At 38.6% G+C, this 15,923-nt stretch overlaps 1 pseudogene; it reads right to left on the reverse strand.

The window, feature by feature from the left end:
* Positions 1–3,244: 3,244 nt before the first annotated feature.
* LOC114529253 lies at positions 3,245–6,342 on the reverse strand (annotated as a pseudogene).
* Between the last annotated feature and the right edge of the window lie 9,581 nt (positions 6,343–15,923).

The following is a 15,923-nucleotide window of genomic DNA, read 5'->3' on the forward strand; positions in this document are numbered from 1 at the left end:
ACACTGAACAGCGAACCATTTGTCTGTCCATTCGCCTAGATTTGCCTGTGGTAGCGTAGGCGATTTGCAAGAAAGAATTTCGAACGAAATGGATAATAGGAGGCAGGACAGACAAATGTGGTTCGCCGTTCAGTGTTTACCATGCTCAGACGAGCCGCAGTTTGCTTAGAAAGAAATGGTGGAAATGTTGAGGATTAACATCAAGAATAAAAATCTTGTTATTAAATCGCTTCGTCTTCTTGTTCAGTTTCTTGCTTTAATTTATTCATTTGCCCAGCCTTGCATGAGATCGGTCACGCTAAAATCAACAATGCATTTAATCCACTGCGCGCAGTGAAATATTTGTCACTTTTAGGGGTCGCGCGTTGCTCCCAGTTTGCATTATTTTTGCTGAAACTTTGACAGTTTATTAAAAAGCTTTCCTACTTTTAGACAGCTAAATAATATCTCAATTTCAGCTTCACATTTTTGTGCGCAAGCCCTCTCAATATCAGTGGAAAGGAACCACCCCCCGGTAACTTAATTATATTATGATTATATTATGCTACATTATGATGATCATGATCATATTTAGCATATTATTAATGATAAATTATGGTTACCATGGTAACGATTATCATAATTTTGATGATAATGATCAAAATTAACGTATCAATCATAATAAATGATGGTTACCATAGTAACTATAATTTTCATTATGATGATCTTGATCATATTTAGCATATTATTAATGATAAATGATGGTTACCATGGTAACCATTATCATAATTTTGATGATAATGATCAAAATTAACATATCAATCATAAAAAATGATGGTTACCATAGCAACTATAATTTTCATTATGATTATAATATAGCATTATCCAATAATGTTTGCAATTGATTGTTCACATGTTTGTCTTCGCCAGCGTTGCCTTTGATTTGGAAATTTAACGAAAGAACATTTGTTGGAGACGTGATTTGTTCCAAAAGTATCGTGGCATTTATCAAATTCGTACAAAGCATGGTATTTAGGACATATGACATACTTAACAAACCCGTCATCAACTAGCCCAATCTCTTTCCAAAATTATACAAAGTGCCTGGGAAGGCTACAGCCAGCCCAGCCAGCCATCATCAACTGATTAGAAGCGCCAACAATTTCAAGCCATTTTTTTTCAATCCAGCCAGAAGAAATTTCATGCCATTATCCGAGATATGGAAGAAAGTCCAAAAATATGCCAGCAATATAACAAGCCAACAGAAGATTTAATGACCGACAGTGTGAATCAATACATTCACACTGGGTAATGACGCCTCTTCAGCATTTGTGGGGAAATCCACTTTAACATCACAAATACCAACTTTGTCCCATATTTCATTGTTCAAAAGTTTTTCAGTATTAACAGTATTCTCGTCTGAGTCGAAAGTGTAAGAACTATCACAATCATGTTGCTCTCTAAGGAAGGGCCCTTCCATGAACACCTCATCATCCATGCCATCGGAATCCACCACAATTTCGCCATGTATTACTAACTGGATCAAAGAACCTTTCACGATGGTCCCTGAAAGTTCTCGCAGGAAGATTACAACAATGGGGACAAAACAGATATTTGGAGTGGGACATGTTGTAAACTATAGTTTAGATGTTGCTATGGCGATATCACATAAGATTTCAAGTACAGGAATGGTTACATTGAGACAATAGGGGATATGAGTTGATTTATTGGGTGTTTTGGTTGAACATTCGACAACACATTAACCAATCAAGAAGCTAGTTTGGCGCAAAAAAGCAGGAAGAAAGGCCTTTTTTTAAGGGTTTTTCAACTTTTGATCGACAAGCGAGGCATTCAATTTAAAAAAATAGAAGCAAGGCCAGGAAATGACACCGTAGCAGGGGAGGAAATGATGAGAAGGATTCTACAAAACCAAAGAAAGATTATCGAGCAGAATGACACTATGATCAAATAGCAGGATCGCAAGAAAACCGAGACAAAGAGGACGGAAAAACATAAAATGCCCAAGTACCATCATTTGTAAAGGTAAGTACAACTTCACTAAATTAGGAAGTAGTATAGTATATGATAAAATAAAATTCTGCATTACTGTATGTGTTGTTAGCACCTAAAATATAGGTTAATGGTGAACGAGCATAGAGCCAGGATGACCAGCAAACTTGACAACAAATGTTTCCGAAATCAAAACAAAAAACCCCTGATATCTATGGATATCTAAACTGAATATTAGAGAAAATTCATAGTTTTGCTGTGGTTAGGTGATTGTTTTTCCACTGTTTTTAATGTTTAAACTGCCCTGTATTGATCTCTCAATACTGAGATCAAAACAGCAAAACATATCCTGTAAAACATGTATATACCCAGTATTGCACATCAAAATTCATAATTAATCTCATATCTTACCAAGTCATGTTCTGCTTTCATAATTGAATTTTTCATCATTACATTTGATTGCGGACAATTATCAGACCTAAAAAGAGTATGGATTTTTTACTGTTATAATTATATGTTTTCATACTATGATTGAGCCCAACACATGAACTCATATTTTAATTTATATAGTTCCAACCAACTCGTTTATCTTGTAGTGACTGTTTACAAATTTCTATAGAGACATGTTCGCTCAGTATTGAAAACACAGAACAGAAACGGAGTGTTGTGAAAAGGTACTAAGTAGATTGATTATATGTTATGAGTATAATTTTGTACAGTACTGTAAACAAAGGTCATATTTGTTTAAATGGATTAACAAGATTGTAAAATTTAGTTTTAGAGATCCAGTGATTGAGGCATTAAACCAAGCACTTGTAAACAATTAAACTGTTCATACAATTGAAAGTGAGTAATTGTTTTAATTTATAGCAAGGAATATATTAGGGTTAACTTGCATAAATTCAAGGCTAAATTTGATAGCTCTTATGATGTCCCAAATTTTGAGAGTTCATTATATAGCGGTAACAAAGCCAATGCATGGTTATGCACCAGTTAAAGTAAACCCCCGCCTACCCCAGGCCGGGTACTACCGGGGACTTGGATGACGAAGCTGGCCAAAAGTGTTGTACTCCTCGCCCCCCGATAACAATTTGACAGGAAAATCCCCCCCCTCTTATTGACTTGTTGATAGGAAAATCCCTCGCTCATGCTCTTCAATAGAACTCTTAAAGCACACTGAAGTTTCTGTTAAACACGCTTTATTGTATTTTACATGGCGTCAAAGAACATAATATTGGATACACTATAGTTTCCACTATTTTTTCTTCTTTTTCTTCGTCACTGGTTTGCTTGATTTACCTGAAAGTAAAGACAAGAAAATGAATGATTGACAAACAATGAATAACTATTCATGTTGAGCCAACATGTTTTAGTGATATTACATTGTTACTGCGCAGTCTGCATATTGAGTAGTTGTTGATTGACTTGCTCTGATGGGGTTCGTAAAACTGAGCATAAAGGCATATTTTCATACCTTTGCAACTAGGACAAAACCACTTGCCATCTGGGACAGTGTCTTCTGTGATGATTACGCACTGATAATGAAACCACTGATGCTGGCATTTTTCGTTATCACACATTATCATCTCGTCATTGTCTTCTTCTTCGCATAGGCAAAAAGGGTCCTGCGTTCATCGACTCTCCCCTGTGTGAAATATAAAAGTACCATACATCAAGTTCTAATATGAACAAAAACAAACAAATTAATTATTTCTATTTGAATACGTCCTGCTAGAACAATGGTCATTTGACTCACTTTTAGCCTTTCGTGTAGCCGCTGCTTTTACGGCCCCAGACTTGCACCTGTTGGATACATCGGAGAGGTGCTGTAACCGCATTTGCACATCTGGTACTGGAAGAAGTGTCCTTTTAGCTAGATCGATGATTCTTTGTTCTTCAAAGACTTGTAGACTGTCCTTTATTTTCTTGTCGTAATATTTCTTTATGGTCACTGTTGGTGGTTCTTTCATACAATTGTTTGTGCCATTCGCCAAGACATGTTTGATACTCTCTTCAGGTGACATAAAGTGCCCAGAACAAAACGATTTGCACTTAGAACATGTGCCACCCCATGGCTTTGTCGGATCTGGGATAGGATGGGGGAAATAAGTCAATGGGGGACCATTGGTTAACCAACTTAACGATTCTATTGGCCTACCCTTTCGACACACTGGATGTATACAATCTGATTTATAGCAAGGTAGGAGAACAAATGCGTATTGATCTGGGAGATCATTAACCACGTGACTGTTTCTCACATTCCAAATCTCACTGAAGTACTCAAACTGTGTGCTGTTCTCTTGTTTTAAATTTGTTCTTGCTTTTTTTCAACCATGAAGGAAAACAAGAAGATTTGATCTCCCGCTTTGTAGGTTATTGGCATGTTCATCTTTTGCTCCTTTGAATAATTTAATCATGGTTTCACCACACAGCGCTCCATTAACACGGTCAATATAAACATCACTTGCCAAATTCAAGTTTTCAAACAATTTTCCATCATCCAAGCCGTCTTCGGAAAGGTTGGAACCAGAAAATGTAGAAGGTATGAATAGATTGCTATGAGCATGTGCTAAACACCCGTTCATCAATTCAACTTGGTTGAGGAAGCTACCTCCACTGTATCAACATGTAACACTTGTACAAACTTTCTCTTCAGTTAAATGAATTTCCGTCCTGAGAAACTGAACTTCTTTAACTGATGGACGTTTATCAGTTGCCCCATCCACACGAATGCAATCTACTGGCTTCTGTTTTGACTGTAGAAATTCAAATTCAGGAGTTGTTTTTAACATTCTAAAATCTGCAGCATGTTGGGAAGGATTTTTCTCAAACACAATGTGAGGTTTAACAACTCCAGCACACTGTTCAACAGTGGTATCTGTTGCCATAAACAAATACGACGATGTTTGTGGAACAGATGAGTATTTATTAACATAATCGGTGTGTGTTGTCACTTCCTGGATGTCAGCAGAAAGAGACTTGTGTTGTCGATGAGCGTATGTTGTGTCAAGCCAAAACCCTGCTTGGTCATCACAATTTAAGATTATTTTGTGACGGCTGTCTTTAAACTGAATGTAATCAAGTCCTTTGTACATTGCACAACTGTAATGCCCATCTACATTTAACTTCATCTGGAATCCTTTCCTGGCTCTTCGACATGTAACTTTCGCTATACGTTTGTACCTCTTTGCAGAAATCAACGTTTATGACGGACCACACACAGCTGGACAACTGTACCATACCCAATCTTTCTGTTGTACTTATCTTCAAGATGTTTTTGTATGGAACGGAAAATTGCTTTTGGGCCAGTCTTCCTATTCCCATCGAAGGTTGTTAAACCTGTGCGCCTTCATGCATCAGCACCAAATTGCTTGCTTCTGACAAATGTTTCAATGTCTTTCCCTATGTTAGGAAACTCCTTTACAATTTTTGAAACTCGTGCTGGAACTTTTCTCTTTAGCAGGCATCTACTGGCAATCACCTTAGCAGATTTTCGTTTTGCTATTCTTTTAATTATTGCTCTTTGCTTTTTAATCATATCCTGGCATTCTTCAGATCTCAAGTCTTTTACCTCTGTCCATTCTTCAGGATCATCACTTTCTGAGTCTGTCAAACCTGTCCTTTCCATTGTAGAAACCCTGTGACAAAAAGCCTGTCGCGATTGCTCTATTAACCGCATTTCATTGTCATCTAAATCCATAAATGACAACTGCTGAACAAAGAGGTCGAGACTTTGTTTACTACTTCATCGTCGTTTTCTTTCATATAGGTTTTCAGCTCATGAACAAAAGCAAACCAGTTCAGTTTGTTTTTTCTTAACATAGCTAAGAGCATTCAATGATCTGGTGCATGAGTTTGAGAAGGTAGTGTTTTATTTAAAGTAAAATAAGAATCTAAGTCTCTAGCATTATTGGAAGTTGTCTCAACAATTTTTGCCCGAGGTTCTGTTTTCTCCACGTTGGTACCAAAATTATGAAGACCAGTAGCTAGCAAACACACCAGTAATGTTTTGTGTATCATGTTCTGTGTCAGATGAATCACTTTCCTCAGAATCACTGATCCATTCACTATCTGAGATTACATCTTCTGCTGAGCATTCACTGTCACTACCACTTTCAATCTCCAATCTGATTAAATGAAGTGCTACTTTTTCTTTCATGGCAGCCAGTTGTGTTACTTGTTTCCTAATGTCCCATGCCTCATCCAGAGCTTTATAGACATTTATTTTCAGAGAAGTGTAGTTATGTATTCCATATTTGTTCCTTGCAAATGGCAAAATTGATCAGCTTTCTATCTGATTCTGTTGATGCAAGCTCGAATAAGCTTCTAAGAAGTTCTTTGTCACCATGGCATTGTCCTTAAGTATGTTGTTTTTTAGGGGCAGCCTTTCGCATCAGGTCAATCATGTGGCCATAGTTGGACTCCTTCCTGTTGTTGTTCCTATGGAAGAAAGGAAAGCTATTAAAACAGTGTCCCAGCCAAAATATTTCCAAATTATTTTACAGCATTTGTACATTAAAAACGAACATATCTTTAAAACATCTTTTTATACTTGCTTGCTATTAAAAGAATGTAAAACTACCTTTGAGTACTGTAGAATAGCCAGAATGTCTCCAATTGTAGTTACCCCAATTTCTTTCAAAATGTCTTTTGTTAAACTTTTGAGATTTTCAACTTGAATTCTACACCAATATTATAAATGAACTATATATTCATATAATGATATATAATATTGAAACATACTTTATGCAGTTTTCACATTACATCATTTTAGTGCATACACCAGGGGTGGGGACCTTGGAAATTCCAGGAGGGGGTACAAGTTTTTTCAATTGGAAATTCCAGCCATTTCCAAGGTCTGTCCTCAACAATATGGCTTGGAAAGGAAATTCCAATGGAGGGAGTAAAAATAATGCTTTTCCAGGGGGCAGTTAAAAAATCAAGGGCGGGGCTTTAGCCCCACACACCGTTCCCTGGGGTGGGGATATTGTCATTGATTTTTGAGGAATGTCTAATGCCCGGGGGGGGGGCATGGGCACAGGTGGAATTGACTGATACATTATAATATAATCACACTTGACCCACACCTAATGTGGTGCACAATTATTTCACTGTGATTATGTCATAATGATAGCTAAGCCCCCTTTTGTCTTCAAACCAATCCCCTTATACATATCTCCTGATTGAATGCCCAACTGAATGACAGTGTCAGACTGCATGTTGAAAGCCTTTTCATCCATTTTACTTTTAAGTTATAACTGGACTCTTATCACAGGCAAAATAAACCACATTTATAAATAATTTGACTTTACTATTTTGACAGGCTTGTAATATACAAAGTACAAACTGTATACGGTTTCTTAATAATGCAATGATGGTACAAGCCAGGCAAGCAGCAAATACTAAACTTGTTAAACTGACCTTCATTCTGAAAATAAAATTTGATTCAAGAGGTACTAGGAAATGGTAATAGACATCTTGACTTCTCAGCCTTTTCAAAACAACGACTTGATTACACCACAGTTACACGACAGCAAGGCACATGCCATGCAGCGTGGACCAAATTTGTGACCTGCAATTTGCCCACTATGTGACATCTGTAAACAAGTTTGCTTGAAATTTGGTACATCCGGTGTGTCAACCCTAAAAAGCAGGCATCACTGCGTTCATTCCGCGTTAATTTAAAATAGTGAGTTTGGGAAATACAACAGCAACCGCAATGTGCTTATCAACAATGGCATTGATCCTTTAGGACAAAAGAAAATGTAAATTAGGCTTCGCCTTGTGAAATATTGACAGGTCTCGAGTAAATAAGTGTTAGTTATGGCAAAAATTTACAAATTAATATTGAGCGAAAAGCAAATGAATATTTACAATATAAAACTTTTAAGAAAAACATTAAGCTTTTTCAGGACTTACACGACAAAAATTATCACGCAAGTGATACTCATCACGCTAAATACTCGAACAATAATACTTTAATATCACAATCCACAAATGCCGTACTTTGATTATAGGTATAGCCTAAGAATCCACACGGCATGACATATTACTGTATCAATGCTTGTATATATCGACTGTATAGTGCAGTGTTTTAGTAGTTAACATTCACCGAAGGCATTAAAGGAATGCAAAATCTCATTACTGAACGAAACCATAGTTAAAATACAGTTTCCCATTGGTTAACAGCGCTGAATCCGTAGAATAGTAAGCTCTTATTGGACAAACGTTTAATTTATTCGCATGAAAGTTGCCAGCTTGCATGGAGAACTGAACGCTTGCTTGCTTATGTTCGGAACGCAAACATGGAATTTGCGTGCATGAGATGTTATAACTCTGGCCTGTGGCATGTCACAATTTTATATTTCACAACTCAGAGAAACGGTATATAGCTTACTCACTAACTTTCTAAGATTGTCGTGCATGTAGCTCTGCCCGAATGTATCCCAGTTTTTTGCTTGAATATATCAAATGATATTACTAGTCTAGGCTGTACATTTAGCGATAACAAATCAATATTTCACAGAGGGTCTAGGTATAAAACGAGTTTTATATAACTCAATAGAAAGGGATCGCTAGAAAGTTTTATTGCTCTTTATTACGTTCTCGGGGCCGCACAAGTAACTAATGCTATCCCCTTGCGACTCTTCTAGCTTTGCCTAGAAACGCTTCATATTTTTAAACTCTGCACGATTGTGAACAACTTGATATGTTTTACCAGATAAGTTGGGGAATCTAATGATCTATAAATTAGGCGTGTACAGGTACCGACATAGCTATGTTCGATCCGAAATTGATATTAGATAACTTTTTGCTAAAACCTGTCTCCCTAAATATTTTGGACGAGTACCGCCTTATGATTGCACTTGGTTAACAGACCGAAGCTTTGCATTAATAAAGATATGTGGTGTAGCTCAATTTACAAGTTGATAATTATCTGAAACTGCATGCGTTTACTAAGGACTGTATTTGTTTCTATTCATAGGAGCCCTCCATTCCCACTTTCACATTAAAAGGAGAAAGAGCAACGCTGTTGCCAATGGCAGTGCACTTGTCATTCTCCAACGTTAAAGGAGAAGGGCAAGAGTTCTGAAGGTTTTTTTTTTCAGTCTAACAATTAAAATTAGACCTGAGGCCCTATCCTCCAACATAAAACCGGTCACAGTTTTATAAATAACAAGACGCCTGTTTTGGTGTTAACTCCAGTGTGTTGCGCACATGCCAGTCTTCAATATAAAGCTTCTGAACATAAACAACACAGTTCATACTCATTTAATTTAGATGCCAATACACGACAACATCATCTTGTTAAACGGCGAAATAGCAGCGATATAATTCAAAGAGGACCAGAATCTACATGTATTAAATATATTCTTACCCCAATTCAATCTAAACTTAAACGAACAGCATGAAATTTGTTTATTTATTTGTTCCTCTTGGAGGAATTGCCGTATCATGCAAGCGAAATCGAATTGCGCATCGGAAAATTAGCCAAAGCTGTGTACCACAACTCTTGGGAGATAAGACTGGTACGTAGATATACACGGTCACATACAGGTTTCAAATACAAGTATATTTCGCGCCATTACAGACTTGCGACGACGAAAAATAAACACATAGGCCTGCTGTAAAAAAAATAAATCAAACCAGAGTAATGAACCATTAGACCCTTAGGGGCTGTTTACATGAGCCCAGTTACCCGAGATTCAACAAAGTGCGAGAGTACTTTGAGGTCATTGAAATAAGCCTTGCTATTGTTGTGCTGATTATACGACTGCCAGGATCATGTTATCTGTTCATTTCAATACCTCAAAATCATCTCGCGCCTCGTTGAATCTCGGGTAACCGAGCTCATGTAAACAGCCCCCTAAATAGTATGGTTAGGATTCCATAATTGGTTCATGTATTATTGTACAACAGTAATGCATAACCTGACGTTTGGCTGCATGGTGTTGAAAAGAAAAAAAGCCCTCTTAGAGGTTTAGGAGAATGCTCCTCGATCTCTTGGTCCTAAAAATTGATCCTGTCCCACCTTTTTTGTCCATGGACAAAATGATAACATTTGACATTATCCTTTACCGTGCCTTATGTCCAAGCCTATATTGTATAGTAATATTTTTAAAAGAAGGCGCTAGAGCTGACGCCCAGTCTCAACGAGGCTATGTCTCATTGATCTCGACCCATTGTGAAACAACTACGGTACAAAGTACAATCAGTATGTAAATCTCATGAAAAACAGAAAAGAATTCCGACTCTTTCACTTTCGCAATTTCGCAAAGGTTTTTCAAAACACTTTGGTTGCAAAGACGTCTGCCTTTAACAAGGAAACGAAGGCTACAGAGGGCGATCCGGTCAGTCCATATAGCATTGAGTGAACCTGAAATGTCAGAATTGAAGGATGCCGCAGATCAGTTAGAAAGAAACAAACAATTATTTGAGACTAGTTTTAAGATTTACAAAGTTTATTCGTCGTAGATAAGTGGGACGAAACTGCGGACGTACAGCCTGTTGTGACGGAGACTAGCCAAATGCACCTTCATCACACGGAAGCTGCATTATCAGAAGCCGCAAAGAAGCTAAGCACTAAGACAAAAGTCCCAGAAGAGAGGTACTCTAAAAGATCTCAACGTACAAGTTCGGGGCGATCACGAAAAACATATTCATCTCATACATCGTCAATCTCCGCCTGCATGCAAGCTATAGCAGACGTAGCGGCAGCAAGACAGCAAGCTGAATACGACTTATTGATAGCTGAAAAAGAAAATGCGAGAAAGCAAAAAGAAGCACAGGAAGAAAGAGACAAAGCAACCGCAAGAGCCCAGCACCAACGTGACATGGCGGTATTAGCAGCGAAAAAACTCACAGCTGTTGCAGATGCAAAATTGAATGCTATCGAACAGTCTATGTTGAGCGAAGTATCTTCTCCAAGTTCAGTTATAGAAGAAACTAGTGTTATTTCTGCACAATGTACTGAATTCTGGGTGCAAAGTCAGCGAAACATGGTATCTGATGTTGATTCGACTACCAGAGCGATTGGCGTTCGATTCGATGATCAACTCCACCCAAGAAGTGAAGAGCTATGTCCAGAGTTGAGTAAAGAAGGAAAGAATTACTCCCCAAAGACATTTTCGCAACGTGACCCTGCACATATCTATCCCTCACAGTATAATTCTACACAACCTCTTTCCAGCCAACACCTAATGGAACGTAAACCTGCTTTAGATGTAGACGACTGTTCAGGAACTGTCACGACAACCAATGATAAGCTCACGGCAAGCCTAGCAAGAATAAGTCTCCCAAAATGCCATCTTGATCTATTCTCTGGCGATGCAATTATGTTTCATCCATGGAAGAGTTCTTTTAAAGGTATGATCCAATATAACTGCTGAACAGGAGATAAACTATTTGCACATGTTTACCAAAGGGCCGCCGCAGAAATTAGTGAGTACTTAACCGAATACGATTATGTGGCAACCCGGAGGAGCTATTGAAATAACTGTGGCTGGAGCTAGAAAGGCGTTACGGTAATGTAGCAATTATAACAAATACGCTATTGGCATGATTGAAAGAAGCTGCAAAATTCGGCGAAAGGATAGGAAAAGCCTACAGACATTTTCAGACTTATGCACGATGTCTCCTCGCAGATTAACCAACTTCCTGGACTCACATGCCTATCCACATACTATACGACCAATTTTACTCAGTTTACCTGCATCTATTCGTTCAGAGTGGGAGAGGCAAGTTGTAAAATTTGCTGCAAAGAACGCTGATACCTATCCTAAATTCGACGTCTTCGCCTCTGTGATTAGAAAGCAATCCACCCTACGAAATCATCCAAATGTCACTGCAATTGATACACCTTGGAAGGGAAAAGAGAAACTAAAATTTAACGATCATCATACCGTCCTGAAAGAAGAAACTGAAGTAGAGAATGAAGAAGATTGTGAGAAATATTGCGCATTTCACGAGTCCAAAGAGCACAGCCTACAGGAATGCAGAGCCTTTGCACATAAGACATTGCAGGAGAAAACAGATTGGTTGAAGCAAGCCGGACGTTGTTTTCAATGCTTAGAGCCGAAACATGTCGCTAAAAACTGTAAAGCCAACATCAAATGCAAGAAGTGTGGAAGCAAACGACACCTAGAAATACTCCACTTGGAAAAGCAAAAGAAAGATGACAGGGAAGAAAACGATGTTAAATCAGCTCATACCAATGTCAGGACACAATTGTTCTCCAGGGTTTCGTGTGGTACGATCTTACTACTTGATGTTTTCCACCAAAGTAGACCCAATCATGTTATCAAAGTTTATGCGTTGATCGACGAGCAGAGCAACGCTTCGATGGTCAGTCCTCAGTTAACAGACAAGCTTGGGATAGACGGACCAAAGAAGAAGTATTCTCTATCCACTTGCAGTGGGTCGAAAGAAACACGATATGGCCAACGTGTACAAGGACTGGTTGTAAAGTCAATGCCAGGAGTATCAATTAAATTACCCACCCTTGTTGAGTGTGATAATATTTCTAGAGATAAGCGTGAAATACCTACTCCTGAACTGATAGCGAAATTTGACCGAGGAGGAGTTTGGACATGACGCAAGGAATTTGTTTGCAATGACTTCTATGTTGATGACGGCCTCACATCTTGTTCTGAGCCTGACGAAGCCGTCGACCTTGTTAAAAGCTCTCAAGCAATGTTGGCAACGGGAATCTTAAGTTACACAAGATTGCGTCAAACGCGGTTGATGTTGTGAAAGCACTCCCACCTGAAGATCGACTTGATAGCATTCGAAACCTTGATCTTCAATGAGATCCACTCCCATCGCAAGGCTCCTTGTCAGGTGGAACCTACAAAAAGATGTATTAACCTTTTCTATTTCTCTTCCTGAAAAACCATTTACCCGGCGCTGAGTTTTAGCAGTCATCAATTCCATCTACGATCCTCTTGGTTTTGCAACACCAGTCACGTACGTTACCAGGACGTCTTTTATTACGACAACTGATGACGTTGGGAAACAAAAAAAAGAACAAAGAATGTCCTCTTGGATGGGATGATCCATTACCTAGTTTACTTTAGACGAAATGGCGTGAATGGACAGTTGCTCTAAATGATTTGCAAGATATCCTTATTCCAATATGTTATCTACCAGAAAACTCGCACAAAATCAAACGAACAGAAATCCACGCCTTCTCAGACGTCAATCACTATGCAATCGGCATTGCAGTTTATTTAAAATTGATCAATCAAGCCAATGATACTAAAGTGACACTTGTATTTTCTCAAGCGAAATTGGCTCCTAAGCAAGCGAAGACAATTCCGAGATTAGAACTGTGTGCAGCAGTCCTCGCAGCCAGAGCAGTGAAATGGATAACGCGAGAACTTAAACTCCAGATTGACAAAATCATTTTCTACACTGACTCCAAAGTCGTACTTGGATATATTCAAAATGAAAGTCGTTGGTTTTATGTCTACGTTGCTAATAGAATACAAATCATCCGAAACATAACAGAGCCTTCCATTGGAGATATGTTGAATCTACCGAAAACCCAGCTGATATAGCAACAAGAGGGAAAACAGCTAAGCACTTAATGGAGTGAACGTGGTTTGAAGGCCCAGAATTTTTGAAGAATATAAACCCATCGAAAATCGTTCACCAAGAAATCAGTCCTGAAGAATATCCAATCGACGATAAAGATCCAGAGATTCGAGTAAACACCAAAATTTACACCACAGAACTGTGCAAAATTAGAGGTTTGGGCTCAGACAGATTCACCAAGTTTTCTAGAGCAATAACCAACCTTCTAATTAAAGTGAAATCTACGAAGACTCAAAGCCAAAACTCACCATCTGGAAACCAAAAGACTGTCCAAGACCAGTCAACCCTACCATCAGTTGTACAACAGCTAAGAAATCCTTCTGCTGCAGAATTAAGGCAGAGCGAGATGTTGATGATCAAAACCGTCCAAGGAGAAGCGTATGCTGAAGAAATCACTACGCTCCAATCGTCTCAGGATACAGTTTCCCCAAAATCCAACTTGTATACTTTAGATCCATTTCTCGATGATGATGGAGTTCTTCGTGTTGGAGGCCGATTGAAACAGGCAGACCAGATGTTTCAAGAAAAACATCCCGCTATAATACCGAAAGGATATCATTTAGCAAAGCTGGCCATAATGCATCATTGTAAGAAAGTTTACCGCCAAGGAAGACAGATCACCCATAGCGCTGTAAGACAAGCAGGTTGGTGGATTTTCGGGGAAAAAGGACTGGTTTCAAAACTCATCAGTCAATGTATAACGTGCAGAAAACTCAGAGGGAAATTAATGACCCAGCATATAGCTAACCTACCTTCCGACAGACTAGAAACACCACCACCATTCATAAAAGTTGGTTTCGACATATTCGGACCGTGGCAGATATGTACAGCAAGGCTAAGAGGAGGGGCTGCAAACTGAAAAAGATGGGGGTTGGTTTCCACTTGTCTGAACAGTCGAGCGATCCATATTGAAGTTTTGGAGACAATGGAATCTAGTTCCTTTATTCGCGCACTTCGAAAATTCTTCGCCATTTGTGGCATTTTTATCATCAGAAGATGATAGCGAAGTATACTGCAGAACAAAATTGCGAATGGATTTTCAACCCCCCACATGCTTCACATTTTGGTAGAATATGGGACAGACAAATCAACACTATTAGACGAGTCCTTGATGGAATGTTTATAGATCTCGAACCTTCCCAAATTACCCATAAGCTCTTGGTTACTCTTATGGCAGAAGTAACAGGAATTGTGAACTCACATCCTATTTCTACCGTGCCGTCCGACGCAGATCAACTTCAACCCTTAACCCCAAACATGCTGCTGACAATGAAGACAGATCAACCTCAACCCTTAACCCCAAACATGCTGCTGACAATGAAGACAAGACTTATTTCACCACCTGGAGTTTTCACTTCCCTCTACCTATATTCTCGTAGACACTGGAGAAGAGCACAGTATTTAACTGACCAATTTTGGTTTCAATGGAAGAGTGAATATCTACAAAACCAACACAGGAGATCAAAATGGAACGAACGTAATTGAAATTTAGCCATAGGAGATATTGTCTTCATTAAAGGTGAGACACATCGTAGTGAATGGTCCCTTGGAAGGGTGGTTGATGCAATTACAAGTGAAAATGACAAACTAGTTTGAAAAGCAAGAATCGTAAGTTGGAAAGATGGGGAAAAGAAATCATATCTGAGACCAATTAACCAATTGGTATATTTAATGAGTACATGAACAAATTCTATAAGTAATAATAGCAAGAACAAACCTTAGCTTATTCTTGGACGAGGAGTGTCACGACTAGGTAATTAGCATGTTAATTACTTTATGGACGCGGGGGCGATGCTATAAAATGCCCTAAAATGCATTGACTTTACTCTTGTTTTTAATGCTACCAAACGTTAGTCACTGTCCTTCAAAGTAAACTTTATAGGGGATACGGGGAATATTGTATGCGAAGTTGGAGAACTTATTCGACTAGTCCTAGCAAAGATGTAAGCTACCGTAGTTTATGTTTGTTATACGTTTGTTTGTCTTGTTTATATCCCATCTCATATGTAAATATTATAGCTATCTTGCAATCGCCTTTTATAGTTTTCACCGACTGATTATCAAATAAATTTTACACTGCACAAAGTAGAGCATATTTGGTTTGCCTGTCTGGTTGACACTTCGTTCCCGTCAGCAGGGACACGACACTGGAATTGATGTCGGCCGAGGAGTCTGTGACTGACTCGGAAGATGAAGGTGGCAGAAAGCCAGACAGCGATGTTGATGCCCCTAAGAGAAAAAAATCGGTGGTAGGTCCACTCTCTTGGAGAAGTGGACGATTTAACAATGTCTTGCAGAGCCTTGATTGAAAATGGACTCGACAGGCATCTGAAAAATCC

Source organism: Dendronephthya gigantea, unplaced genomic scaffold, assembly GCF_004324835.1.
Source record: "Dendronephthya gigantea isolate DGI-Jeju-01 unplaced genomic scaffold, DenGig_1.0 000055F, whole genome shotgun sequence".
NCBI classification, from domain to species: domain Eukaryota; kingdom Metazoa; phylum Cnidaria; class Anthozoa; order Malacalcyonacea; family Nephtheidae; genus Dendronephthya; species Dendronephthya gigantea.